Source organism: Sus scrofa, chromosome 5 (assembly GCF_054392235.1).
Source record: "Sus scrofa isolate SSC_HxYL_T2T_F1_AM1 chromosome 5, Sscrofa_HxYL_maternal_Yorkshire_Landrace_v2.0, whole genome shotgun sequence".
NCBI classification, from domain to species: Eukaryota; Metazoa; Chordata; class Mammalia; order Artiodactyla; family Suidae; genus Sus; species Sus scrofa.
The window spans coordinates 101,787,797-101,801,074 of NC_139387.1; the positions used below are offsets into that span (position 1 = coordinate 101,787,797).

The 13,278-nt window shown below is 37.8% G+C and overlaps 1 long non-coding RNA gene across 1 annotated transcript in view; it reads right to left on the reverse strand.

Annotated features, from left to right (window-relative positions):
- Positions 1–13,278, reverse strand: part of LOC146403594 (uncharacterized) — an 89,944-nt gene that overhangs the window by 55,021 nt on the left and 21,645 nt on the right. The window contains exon 2 of the long non-coding RNA XR_014804525.1: positions 11,901–12,065. This is a non-coding gene — a long non-coding RNA (uncharacterized LOC146403594). The remainder of the gene's footprint in view (positions 1–11,900; positions 12,066–13,278) is intronic.

Below are 13,278 nucleotides of genomic sequence, written 5' to 3' on the forward strand. Positions count from 1 at the left end.
CTGACAGGAGGTAATGAGCTTCTTTCTCAGCCTGGTGCTAGGGCTGGCGTCCTTTTGCCTGATCTATTTCACTTCTTTAGATAATTTGAGACGTGACAGGGAGAAAAGATTTCTGGGGAGACCACCAACATATGTCTATATCACCAATCAGGCTTTAGGGCCAGGAATGGCCACAAACTGACCTCTTTTGGATATGACCCTATCGCATAGACTGTACTGTCATTCTATTCAGTCTGCTATCCTACTCTTTCAAAATCCCAAAAAAGTGTACCAATTTTGCATCTATGATTGACGTGAACAACAAACAAACAATCCGGAAATGCTTCTGTGTGGTCAAGAAGAATTAAACTCTGAAAACAAGAGATCTTTGCTGTAATAGTCTCCTGTTTCCCCCTTCAGTCCTTTCCTCTTTGCTGGATCTGGCTGAGGGAGGTGGCAAGCAACATTCTGCTCCCATCAAACATTGTCCAGAGACAGAAAAGTCTCTGTCTTAGTCCTTTGTAAAATCCTGTAACCCCCTTTCTAATTCCCACGACTACAGTTTGGTTTTGCTGACACGATTATGGAGAGTGATCTACTACGGCAGGGAAAAGAGAGCACTGAAATAGCTTTTTGCCTAATCCCCAGAAGCCTTTATGTATTCCTCTTCAAGTAAGACAAAAATCCAGAGGGAAGCTTTAGAGAGGAATTCCAACAGCTGTATGTATCAAAATGCCATATGATATACCGCTCATGTTAACGGAGTGCAGCGCTGAACCATTCACCATCTTTTTTTCCCACTTGTTAGCATCTTATCTTTTATCTATTATGTGTTGTTATTAAGTGTCTATTGCTTTCAAAACACTAAGCTAGGAAGCTGCCCATCATCGGTAAAGCACTTGCTCCTTGCTATTCTCTCAGAACACCTGGGAAGTAGAGTGATTTCCTATCAATAAAGGCATCATGGGTGACACACATATGACATTAGCATAAATTACCTAATTAAATATAAGGTACTTGAGAGCCCAAGTTAAGACTAAAGTAAGGTATCATAAATACCTTTAGCGCTTAATATGAGTGTAATGCCACCTCATTCAAGTTCATTAGTTCCTAGAATTCTCCAGTTGTGCAGCATAAAAATTTGTGGGAAGATAAATTGTGTCTCCTACTCTTTGTCTGAAAGACACAGCGTAATACCCTGCCACAGCCTTAAACATGCTTTTAACTAATGGACTGTTGTCAAAGGATATTTAAATTGTTTTGCCCTATAATTGATATTTTACCAAATCTGAATTCTGTTGCAAAGGTTAATAAGTGTTTTTTACCCTACCCTGCTATTTATTCAGACATCTACTTAAACATTTCAATAATTAAAGTTGAAAACCATGTCGGAGCTTTAAAACAATCAATAAAATTCAGAATGTAGCTCATGGCAAGCAGAAGGCTGGTGTTTTGGTCTAAGAATTCATCCAAAGCCAGTGACATCTTAGCCCCAAGAGGTTGCTTTTCTGAATATAAACAAGTATTTTCTACTTGCAAACAATGTTCAACATCTGTTTTCAGGCTTTAATTTTCTTTTGCTTTCTTGTTTTCTTTTTTCTTTTCCTTTTTTGTTTATCACCTAAAAATCAATGATCCCTAAGGATTTGTCAGCGGATTTCTCTCTTTCCTTAGGCAAGGAGCCTTTAATCAGATTTCCTTTTTTTCCCCATGCTTCCTCTACCCTCCAAAGAGACAGCAAGATTTCTGCAACAATTGCCAGCTGGCATGAAGAGACTGTGATCACATATGAGAAGTGTGAACAGTGATAGAAATTGGAGTGTTTTGTATTAAATAGCACCTGAAAAATAATTAGCTGTTGAAAATAAGAAGGAAATACTTTTTAAGGCAAAACGTCTTTGAAAAGTGTGCATTTCATAATATATTTTAAATATTTATATCGTGAACTTTGATGATATCTGATTGAAACTATTCTGTGAATTCTGAGGGGTGTCTTCTGTTTTTGTAACGGCTGACTGGAACCCTTCCTAAGAGTTTATTCACAACTTAATACGAATAAGTGAGGTACATCTTAAGATATTCTTGAGAAATGGTAAGAGATTGACTCTTATATTCTCCTTTCTGCCAAACATTTAAACATTTCCCTTCATTTTTTTCCCCTTCTTTTTTTTTGTCTTTTTGCCATTTCTAGGGCCGCTCCCGCAGCATATGGAGGTCCCCAGGCCAGGGGTCTAACTGGAGGCATAGCCGCTGGCCCACGCCAGAGCCACAGTAACGTGGGATCCGAGCTGCATCTACAACCTACACCACAGCTCATGGCAACGCCGGATCTTTAACTCACTGAGCAAGGCCAGGGATCGAATTCGCAACCTCATGGTTCCTAGTCCGATTCGCTAACCACTGAGCCACGATGGGAACTCCTCCCTCTTCTTTCTAGATGTTATGTATTATAGGACTTTTTATTACCCTCTTCCATAATATCACAGCTTTTTTTTTTGTTGCCTGTGGAGGGCATGGGATTAATCCCTGCAAAACCAAAATGATTTTGATATGGAAGCTGAGGTCACTACACATGCACGAAGACAGTATGGAAAGTTTTATTACTCATATAATGAGACTTTCTGGAGAGACGAGGACAAGCATCTGAGCCAGTCTGGGGTGGCTTCAGCAAAGGGATGGATGATGGATTTGTTTTTTATTGTGGTTAAGGGGTGGGGCCAGAGTGAGGGTTCCTGGCAGGGCTCCGAGTTTGTGAGTTCCACCCACCCCAGACATCAAAAGTAGAAGCACCTGGGCTTTTTTTTTAAATTTTTTATTTTTTACTGACTTTGCAAATAGAGAGCAAGAGGGAAGCGCCAGGGCCGGGGGGAAGGGAGGTTGGGGGGGCTGGAAAGCTTTCAGTGTTCAATTTTACAAAATGGAGTGTGACTCTTTATTACGATTCTAAATGAAAGTCTGTTTTCATTAATTTTTAAAAAAGGAATCAAAAACGTTTATCAGATAAAAAAATGTACTTTGAGGATCTCCTTTGAATTTTTAAAAATATTTTAACATAATTTCACACACAGAGAAAGGCTAATAGGAAGCTGAGGCTTTATCTATCTCATCGTGTTCTCACCAACTCTTCCCTATGAAAGTCCTTGGATAAAGTTGTGCACGAGAGGCACAGCAGGTGCTTTTCCCATCACTCCCCTGTAGTGTCTCCTTCTCTAGATCTTCTTCCAGTCCATGACAGCTGCCTTCTCTCCTATGCTGGCTGCCTGTATTGCTACCCTCCTTGCCACCCTCCCCCAAACCCCAACCTCCATGGCCTTTTGGCAATAAGGCTCCTTCAGCTTCTTGAGACTCGCTCAGTTTATTTGGAAGGTTTCCCATTGGGAGAACTACCGTACTTCCCTTCTTACACTTGAGCTTCCTTTTCTTCCCCACTGGAGTTGTGGGGAGACTTGAATGTGAGCAACGCCAAGGAATTGTTTTGTGTGAGGATCCATATAGGTCGATAGATGGGTCACTGCAGTTCGAAGGCAGTGAATCTGAGTAGCAAAAAGGATTATGATTGAAAAGACTGAGGACACAAGTGAATGTGCTGGCTTTAGAGAGAAGCAGGAATTATTTATCATCCACTGTAATAGAAAGGAAGGCAAAGGAATTAAGGAAATAGCTACAGGTGTTGGTAGTTTGTGGTGAGCTCTAGGAGAATCCTCCACTGCTCACTTCCACTTAGGCAGTGAAATGAAAAGCAAATCGTTATACTTAGGTTGAAGTTAAATTGTTTATAACATAATTTGGGTGAAAGTCTTCACAATTCTTCAAGGTCAGAAGTCTTAACATAAGAAATCATTTATAAGATGAAGGAGGTGCACGTGAATCTGGTGGGCCCAAACCAGAGAAATTTCAAATCGGTGACTCACCACCTGCAAGTGGATTTTTTTGAAAGTCCTTATAAAATTTCCATATGTAAAAATTTAGTTTCACTAATTAAATATCAAGGGATTTCAGGGAGTTCCTACTGTGGCACAGCAGGTTAAGGATGTGGTGTTGTCTCTGTGGCAGTGTGGGTTTGATCCCTGGCCCAGCACAGCAGGTTAAGGATCCAGCATTGCCGGAGCTATGGGGTAGGTAAAAGCTGTGGCTCAGATTCAACCCCTGGCCTAGGAATTTCTGTATGTCACAGGTGCTGCCAAAAAAGGAAAAAAAACAATTAAGGGATTTCACACTGAAACCAGATTTGACAGTTATCCTTTAAAAGATGGATTTTCTAGTAGCACTGGGCCTGCATTCCTCCATGGCAATAGTAGGATGAGCTGAGTAACTCTGAGCCTTTAGAAAGGGCACTCGAGTGTTCTCCAGTCTCTAACTCCCCCCCACCCACCCCACTGTTAGCTTATAATTGGCTTGACTTATCCCAATAGTTTGCTTTCCTGGATTTTCTAGAATATTTGAAATCGAGGCACAGGCTTTGCATGGTGCAACTCCAGGAGGCACTGTTGTAGCCTCTATTAATCCTGCCCCTGGGGTTGTGTCTGGGGAGATCCCTGGTGTGACAAATACTCGCATTCCCTTTCCTGATGCCCACCCTGAGTGGGCTCTCCTAACAGACAGATGCTCATACTCAAGTCTATTTCTATTCACCATGCCACATTCTTCTTAAGAAAAGACTCTTCATATTATTTTCCTTCAGGGCCTGTACGTTCCTCTCTTCCGAGGTTGAATTTTATCCTTTCGAAAGAGGTGTTCAATTAACTGTCCGTAACGGCGAATGTATCTCTTGTGGGAACAGGGTCTTTGCAGATAGGATTACGACACAAGGTAAGATGAAATCCTGCAGGGTTAGGGTGGGCTTAAACTCAGTCATAGGTGTTGTTCTAAGAAGGGACACAGACACTGAGGAATAGGCTCAAATACACTTAGGGAGAAGACCATGTCTGAGGCCAAGATTGCAGAGATGCAGCCAAGGGTGGCTGGGGAGCACCAGAAACTAGAAGAGGAGAGGAAGGATTCTTCTCTGTAGCTGTAGGAGGGAGGATGGCTTAAGGACACATTGATTTTGGATTTGCATTCTCCGGAGCTGTGAGAATGTAAATTTATGGTTTTTAAGCTACCCAGTTTTTAGCAGCCCTAAGAAACTAATACAGGGCCCGTACTTCTACAATTTTCTTTGATGGAACATGATAATGTGAGAAAACAGAATGTGTACATGTATATGTAACTGGGTCACCAAGCTGTGCAGTTAAAAAAAAAAAAATTGTATTGGGGAATTAACAATTAAAAAAATTTAAATTTTAAAAATTAAAAAAATTTTTTTCTTTGTTACTTTTTCTCTGGGATGCCTTGAAAGTGCTTGGCCTTGCTATTCATACTTTATCTTTATATTCTTATTTGAAAGAGCCTTAATTTTCAGGATTAATAAGGACCCTGCATTTGAATTATGATTGTTGCCTTTTATCAGTGCTGAAGCAAATTAAACTCCCTAGGCAATCTACAGTTATTTTTCTCCAATAAAATCCCTACATGTCTTTAGGGTCCACATAATATAATTACAGCTTCCTAAAAAGAATGAGGTACTCTGATGTCTTAACTTTTGGATCATTAAGTACATAATGATGATTGTGCCATTGGGTGATTAAAGTATAACTTCATTCCGTCAGTACATTTAAAAAAGACTAGGAAGGATCTTAGCTAAGTATTATTTTTAGTGGATCGATGTGGACGATCAAAATTAGTTATTTGGGTACAACCAGTATGGAAAACAGTATGGAGGTACCTCAGAAAACTAAATATAGAACTACCACATTATCCAGCAATCCCACTCCTGGGCATATATCCAGACAAAACTTTCACTGAAAAAGATACATGCACCCCTAGGTTCATTGTAGCACTAATCACAATAGCCAAAGACATGGAAACAACCCAAATGTTCAACAACAGTTGAATGGATTAAGATGTGGTACATTTCACAATATAATACTACTCAGCTATATGTAAAAAAACAACAACAAAATAACGCCATTTGCAGCAACATGGATGAATTAGAGACTCTCATACTAAGAGAGGTAAGTCAGAAGGGAGAAAGACAAATTCTGTATGATATCATTTATATCTGGAATCTAATATATGGCACAAATGAACCTATCTACAGAAAAGAAACAAACTCACAGACATAGAGAACAGACTTGTCATTGCCAAGGGGGGGGTGGGAGTAGGAGGGGATGTGAGTTTGGGGTTAGTAGAAGCAAACTATTGCATTTGGAATGGATAATCAATGAGATTCCGCTGTGTAGCCCAAGGAACTATATCTGATCGCTTGTGGTAGAACATGATGGAGAATAATGTAAAAAAAAAGAATGTATATATCGGTATAACTGGGTCAATTTGCTGTACGGCAGAAATTGACAGAACTCTGTAAGTTAACTATAATAAAAACTTTTTTTTAATTAGTTATTTGGTAAAAGTCAACACATATAATAATGTTGCCTAGAAATAATTTACCAAATGTAGAATTTATATTAGAAAAAGGATACCGTTATACTTAGAAGAAAGAAATGAGAAGAGATATTTCTTAAGATGTTTACCAAATAGTTTTATGTGCTAATTAAATTTTGGTTCCAAACTTTGCAAGTGCCAGATAGTAGCAACAATTTTTTTTTCAAATAGTTTGCAATATCACTTAAAAAGACAGCAATAAGATAAGGCAAAGAGTGAACATAGATACTGTGACATCTTGAGATATTTCTAAGTCAAGAAAATAAGAACTACAGTGTGATCCTCCCTCTCGAGGGATCAGTGTACTCCTTGAATTTCTCTTAACTGCGTGTTTTCGGTCCAATCAGAAAATAAGCCATACAAAAGCAAATGCATTAGGCATTGAGCTTTGTGAAAGTTACATTATTAATTATGTGAAAAAAGATATGAACATTTTATTAATTTAACATTTTGGTAACTGGAAAATTAATTGTAAGATGAAAGTCTCTCTTTCAAGTGAATGAGTCCATTAGAACGTTTAATAATCTCCATCTCACTGAAATAAATTCCACTGTTAAAAATCTTCTGAATAATTAAAATGTTCTAAGGGTTAAAAAGTTAGGTATCTATTTCCTATTAGATATATCTATTTTTCTAAATAGATATAATAAATTAAGTGCCATAGCTTTAAGTGTATGTCTAACCCCAATGGAGAAATCATTTTCCAGATTCCAGAGTCAGCTTTCTTTATAAAAGTTATCAAATCATAGATACATCATCTTTGGTAATAACGTGTACAGTTACTTTTCAGAGATGTGTTAATATTAAGTCACGAGTAATGAATTATTAGTATAGTACAAAACTAAGTCCTTTCATATTTAAAAACTATTAATATTTCTTTATCGTCATAGGGAGAGTATTTTTTTTTAAGCTACGTAGATTTTTTTTGCTACTGATTTTCCATGGAGGAAGAAGCAACTGCACAATTACACAGAAATATTTTTCTGCATATAATCTTATCGTTATCATTAATAATCCTAATAATACCATCCTATCTAGATGTGAATTCACTAATAATTACAATGCATAATAACGAACTCTGTCTCTTTGTATGAATGTACGAATCATAACGTGTGTAATTCTATTTAGTCAATTCACTCTGAGTAATTATATGTTAGAACTTGCCATGAACACAAAGGCAATATTTAATCAGAAATTATTTATTCTTTTTTTTAATCAAAAATTAAGTGAGTTCCTACTATGTTCCCAATACCAGGGGGTATAGCTATGAGTATGACCTAGAGTTTTACAGAGCTTGCCATCTATGGAAAAATAAGTGAATGTTTCCATATAAGAGTTTTTGTTTCCCCAAGCTTTTATCGTATATAATAAGTGAGTGCTGTAGACTGAGTATTTGTGTACCCTTCAAATTCCTGTGTTGAAACTTAATTCTCAATGTGATAGTAGTTGAAAGCATGGCCTTTAATTGGGGATTAGTTCAAGAGGGAGGACCCCTCATGAATGGGATTGGTTATCTTGAAAAAGAGACCCCAGGGACTTCTCGTTTCTCTTTTACCACGTGAGGACAGCCATCTAGGAACCAGGAGGTGGGTTCTCACCAAGTACTGAATATAAGCGGGTCTTGATCTTGGCCTTCCCAGCCTCCAGAGCTATGAGAAATGAAATCTGTGGTTTATGGTATCTGTTCTAGCAACCTGAATGGACTAAGACAGAAGAGCAGATATAAATGTCTGGTAAGACATTCTGGGTTCCTTGCTTCTGTTGGATCAGACAAGTTAATAATTTGCTCTTGTATCAAATATTTTCTTGGCAAAGTCACACTAGTACTTAGTTCTTGCCCCATTCTCTCCACCCCCGGTACTGACACTAACAGTAGACAGTTTCTGCATGTGCTTTACCCAGTTTCTCCTGATGTTAACAGTTCATATAAACATGGTAGGTACACTTGTCAAAACCAAGAGGCTGTCACTGGTGTATGACTCTTAACTAAACTTTTGACTTTATTAGGATTTCATCAGTTTTTCCACTTATGTCCTTTTCTTGTTCCATGGTTCAATTCAGGATACTGACATTGCATTTAATGGTACCTCCATTTTGTGACTTTTCTTAGTTTAAAATCATATGTTTTGACTAGAGATTTTATAATTTGGTTACTTTTCCCTCTTCCTACTTATTTCAAAAATATTAATGTGATTTTAAAAAGGCTCTTTTTGTCTGTTGAAACATTCCATAAATTTACAGCTCTGCTGAGTTTCAGGAGATAGGTTTAATTGCAAAGTCAGAAGGAAAACTTTAGGAAAGGAGAATACGATGAATTCTTCTAAAGTTCATAAGACAACTTAATATAAGACCCAGTGGAAAAATTTAGTTTTCCTCTAAAATTCCAGAAAAACATATTGTACTTTTAAGTTTGAAGTGAAAAATTGAACTGATTGCTGTCTGACCTACAAATTCATAGTCTTCACAGAGATTGAATTCCTGTTTGCAGAAGATCAAACTGAAACTTTATATGATCAGAGTTTCAGAAAGGTCTTGGTGAAAAAGGTCAGCAAGAACACTAGAAATTTTATATAGGATCTTTGCATTGCTTCAATCTTCTGATATCTGTGAGCACCATACAAATGAGCAAGATGTTGAGAGACACTGTCACTCTTACTTCCCAAACTCCTTTGAACATCGCACATAATTTCAGTAGATTATAGGTGAGTTTCTCTTTAATTTTACTTTATGAATATTTACTTTACTTTATAAATATTTATTCTATAAAGAATGTCTAGAAAAGTTCAAATTTTCACTTTCCTCAAGATAAACATTTCATACTTTTTTATACTTAAGTAATTTTTATTCATTCATTTTTGTTGTTGTTTGTTTTGCCTGCACCCATGGCATATGGAGGCTCTCGGGCCAAGTGCAACACTAGATCCTTAACCTGCTATGCCAGACAGGGATTGAACTCTTGCCCTGAGCCACTTCAGTTGGACTCCCAACCCACTGCACCACAGTAGGAACTCTTATTCATTCATTTTGTTATTACTGTTTTTAAAAATAGGGTAATTGTGTGCATGTGGTGAAAAAATTTTAATTTACTATTGAGCTTATAAGAAAAACGGCAGGTCCCCTTCCCTTATTCCAGGTCCATATCCCAAAGTAAGCACGTTTAACCATTTCTGTTTTGGTTCTTCTGGTTGCTACATTTGAAAATCTAAACAATATGTTTACACTATTTTTACTAGCAACTTAGTGTCTCCGTGGAAAATACGGACGTTTACTCTCTACTCAGGCATTTTTCTCTTCTATTCTAACCTGGCCCGTGCTTTCCTCCCAGGTTTTGATAGTCATTATTTTCACTTTTCCCACAAGTCATCTTTGTAATATAAAATAGATTAAGCAATCAATTCTTATTCCACTGGCTTTAGACAATGCTTTTAGTTTTCTTTCCCCATTATGCCCAGTAAGGCTGTAACAGCCCTGTTTCTCCTCCACTTTGTTTGTTAATATCCATTCGTGAGGCTTTTATTTTTTGTTGTTGTTGAAGTTAATAACATTTACATTTTATTTTGTAATTGTTTTGTATAACTTATCTATAGATTATTTTAAAATATGAAAACCAGTAAACAGCATTCACATTATATTCATAGAGCAAATCCTATTCCCTGTTGATCCCTTAGGGGATGCTAGAATTGCATTTCCATCTTTAAACATCCAAACTAATGATCCCTCCTTTACTCGAAGGGGAATGTTCTTAGAATTTATTTTGTATTACTCATACCCTATCTATATATTCATTAATTTGCTGCAGATACATTTACTGAGTGCCCACTATGCAGCAGGTACAATGAAGGCACTGAGTGAAGTAGTGAATGATGAAAATAGAAATCTCTGTCTCCTTGAAGTAGAGATGTCGTATAAGAGGGTGGAGGTAATTGTTATCATTTAAACTAGTGTAGTTAGATCCTAGAAGAGATTGTAGGCAAAATGTTCTCTGACATACACAGTACCAATGTTTCCTTAGGTCAGCCTCCAAGGCAGTAGAAATAAAAACAGAAATAGACAAATGGGTCCTAGTCAAACTTACAAAGTTTTGTACAGAAGAGGTATCCATTAACAAAACAAAGACAATCTATGGACTGGGAGAAAATATCGGCAAATGAAGCAACCAACAAGGGCTTAATTTGAAAAATATACAAACAGCTCATACAACTCAACTCAACAACAAAAAAAACCGAACAGCCAGATTGAAAAACAGGCAGAAGACATAGACAGCCACTTCTTCAAACAGGACATGCAGATGACCAATAAGCATGTGAAAAAATGTTCATCATCGCTAATTATTGGAGAAATGCAAATCAAAAACTACAATGAGGTACCACCTCACATCTGTCAGAATGGCCGTCATTAAAAAGTCTACAAATAATAAATGCAGGAGAGGACGTGGAGAAAAGGGAATGCCCCCGCTCGGTTGCAGGGAATGAAAGTTGGTACAACCATTATGGAAAACAGTATGGAGTTTAATCAGAAAACTAATGATAGAGTTATCATATAATTTAGCAATCCCTTGGACATATGTCCTGAAAAAACTATAATTCAAAAAGATGCATGTACACTTATGTTATAGCAGCACTGTTCACAATAGTCAAGGCATGGAAACAACCTAAATGTCTCTTGACAGATGAGTGGATTAAGAAGGACATTTACACAACAGAATACTACTTAGCAATTAAAAAAAAAAGCCATTTGCAGCAACATGGGTACAGCTAGAGATTCTCATACTAAGTGAAGTAAGTCAGAAAAAGAAAGACAAATACCATATGATATCACTTATGTGTGGCATCTAAAATATGACACAAATGAACCTATCTAAAAACAGAAACAGACTCACCAACAAGGAGAACAGACCTGTGGTTGCCAAGGGGGTGGGGGTTGGAAGAGGGATGAAGTGGTCGGTTGGAGTTTGCAGATGGAAGCTGTCATACATGGAGGGAATAAACAAGGCCCTACTATATAGCACAGAAAACTATATTCGATGCCCACTGATAAACCATAATGGAAAAGAATATTAAAATATATATTTTATATATATATATACACACACATATGTATATATAACTGAATCACTCTGCTGGACAGCAGAAATTAATTCAACATTGAAATCAACTATACTTCAATTTAAAAAAATAGAAATTAAAAAAATAAAATAGGGTAGTTAGAAAAAAATCTCGAGTATGGAATATTTAAACAATTATGAAGAGGTGAGGGATGGAGTAGTGAGTTTGTGGACAGAATATGCCTACTGACAAATTTTAATCTTATCGAGTGCACAGGGAACTGAGGCTTGTTTGAATAGTATTAAAATTAGCCCTGTTGTATACAAAACACCCCCAAACTCAGGGGCTAACGACCACTACCACAAAGGACTTATACTCTTCTGCTAGTCTCACCTGAGCTCACTCATTTGGGTTCATTAGGCTGGAAGTTCAGTTAAGAGTTGATGATCTCAAATTCTGAAGTTCAGAGAGCAGGGCTGGAAAGGCAAGTAGCCTGAGCCATCTTCTTCAAGTGGTCCTTCATGCTGGGCTGCTTCATATGATGATGGAAATAGGATTCTAAGAGGATAAAGACAAGAGTTTCAAAAACTCAAATGATGTCACTTTTGCCACATTCTCTCGGTCAAACTAAGTCACAAGGTGCAATCCAGATTCAAGGGATGGGACAGAGATTCTATTTTTTCAGTAGGAGGAGCTGAAAAATACTATAGCCATGTAGTTTGCAATGTGTAAATATCAGTTGCCTCACAAATGATAAGGTAATGAGGGACACGCACTAGGTGTTAATACTCACGTGAGTTCCCCTAATTTACCTTCACATAAGTATTTAGAGAAATAAATTAATTTTTGGCCAATGTAACCTATTTCTGATCGATTCTGTGCATGAGAGTATCGACAGGGAGAAATCAGCACAGTGGTTAATAAAAAGATCATCCGGGAGTTCCTGCTGTGGCTCAGTGGTAATGAATCAGACTAGCATCCATGAGGATGCAGGTTTGATCCCTGGCCTTGCTCAGTGAGTTAGGAATTTGGCATTGCCGTGAGAGCTGCAGTATAGGTCGCAGATGTGGCTCAGATCCCGCATTGCTGTGGCTGTGGTGTAGGCTGGCAGCTACAGCTCTGATTTGACTCCTAGCCTGGGAACTTTCACATGTCACAGGTGTGGTTTTATTTAAAAAAAAAAAAAAAAAAAAAAAAGATTTTCAGTTAATCTCTTTCTGTACCTTTACCTTTTCTTTATCTTCTGTACCTGTCCACACTGAAGCTAGAGCTAAGCTAGAGCCTGGGCTACCTTGGAGTTCCCATTGTGGTGCAGCTAGTTAAGAACCCAATATAGTCTCTGTGAGGATGTGAGGATGCAGGAGGCTCCCTGGCCTCACTCAGTGGGTTAAAGATCTGGTGTTGCAGCAAGCTGTCCAGGTCGCAGATGCAGCTCAGACCTGGTGCTGCTGTGGCATAGAGCTCAGTTGCAGCTCTGATTTGACCCCTAGTCTAGGAAGTTCCCTATGCCACAGGGATGGCCTTAAAAAAAGAAAATAAAAAAAAATAAGTAAAGAATGGGCTATCGCACTGCAGCCCAGTTAGTTGCATCTTCTAGCCTGCTGCCTTTTACGCTTTGTTTTTTATCAGAAGCCTTCTGATTTACATCTTTTAGAAATATGACATTTCTTAATGATGAGCTCTCTCTCAGTCTCTTTCCTGGTTGTGTTATATTCATTTCCACTCTTTTCTCTGCCCTTCTAGTCTATCCAAGAAGTTGAACATCTGAGAA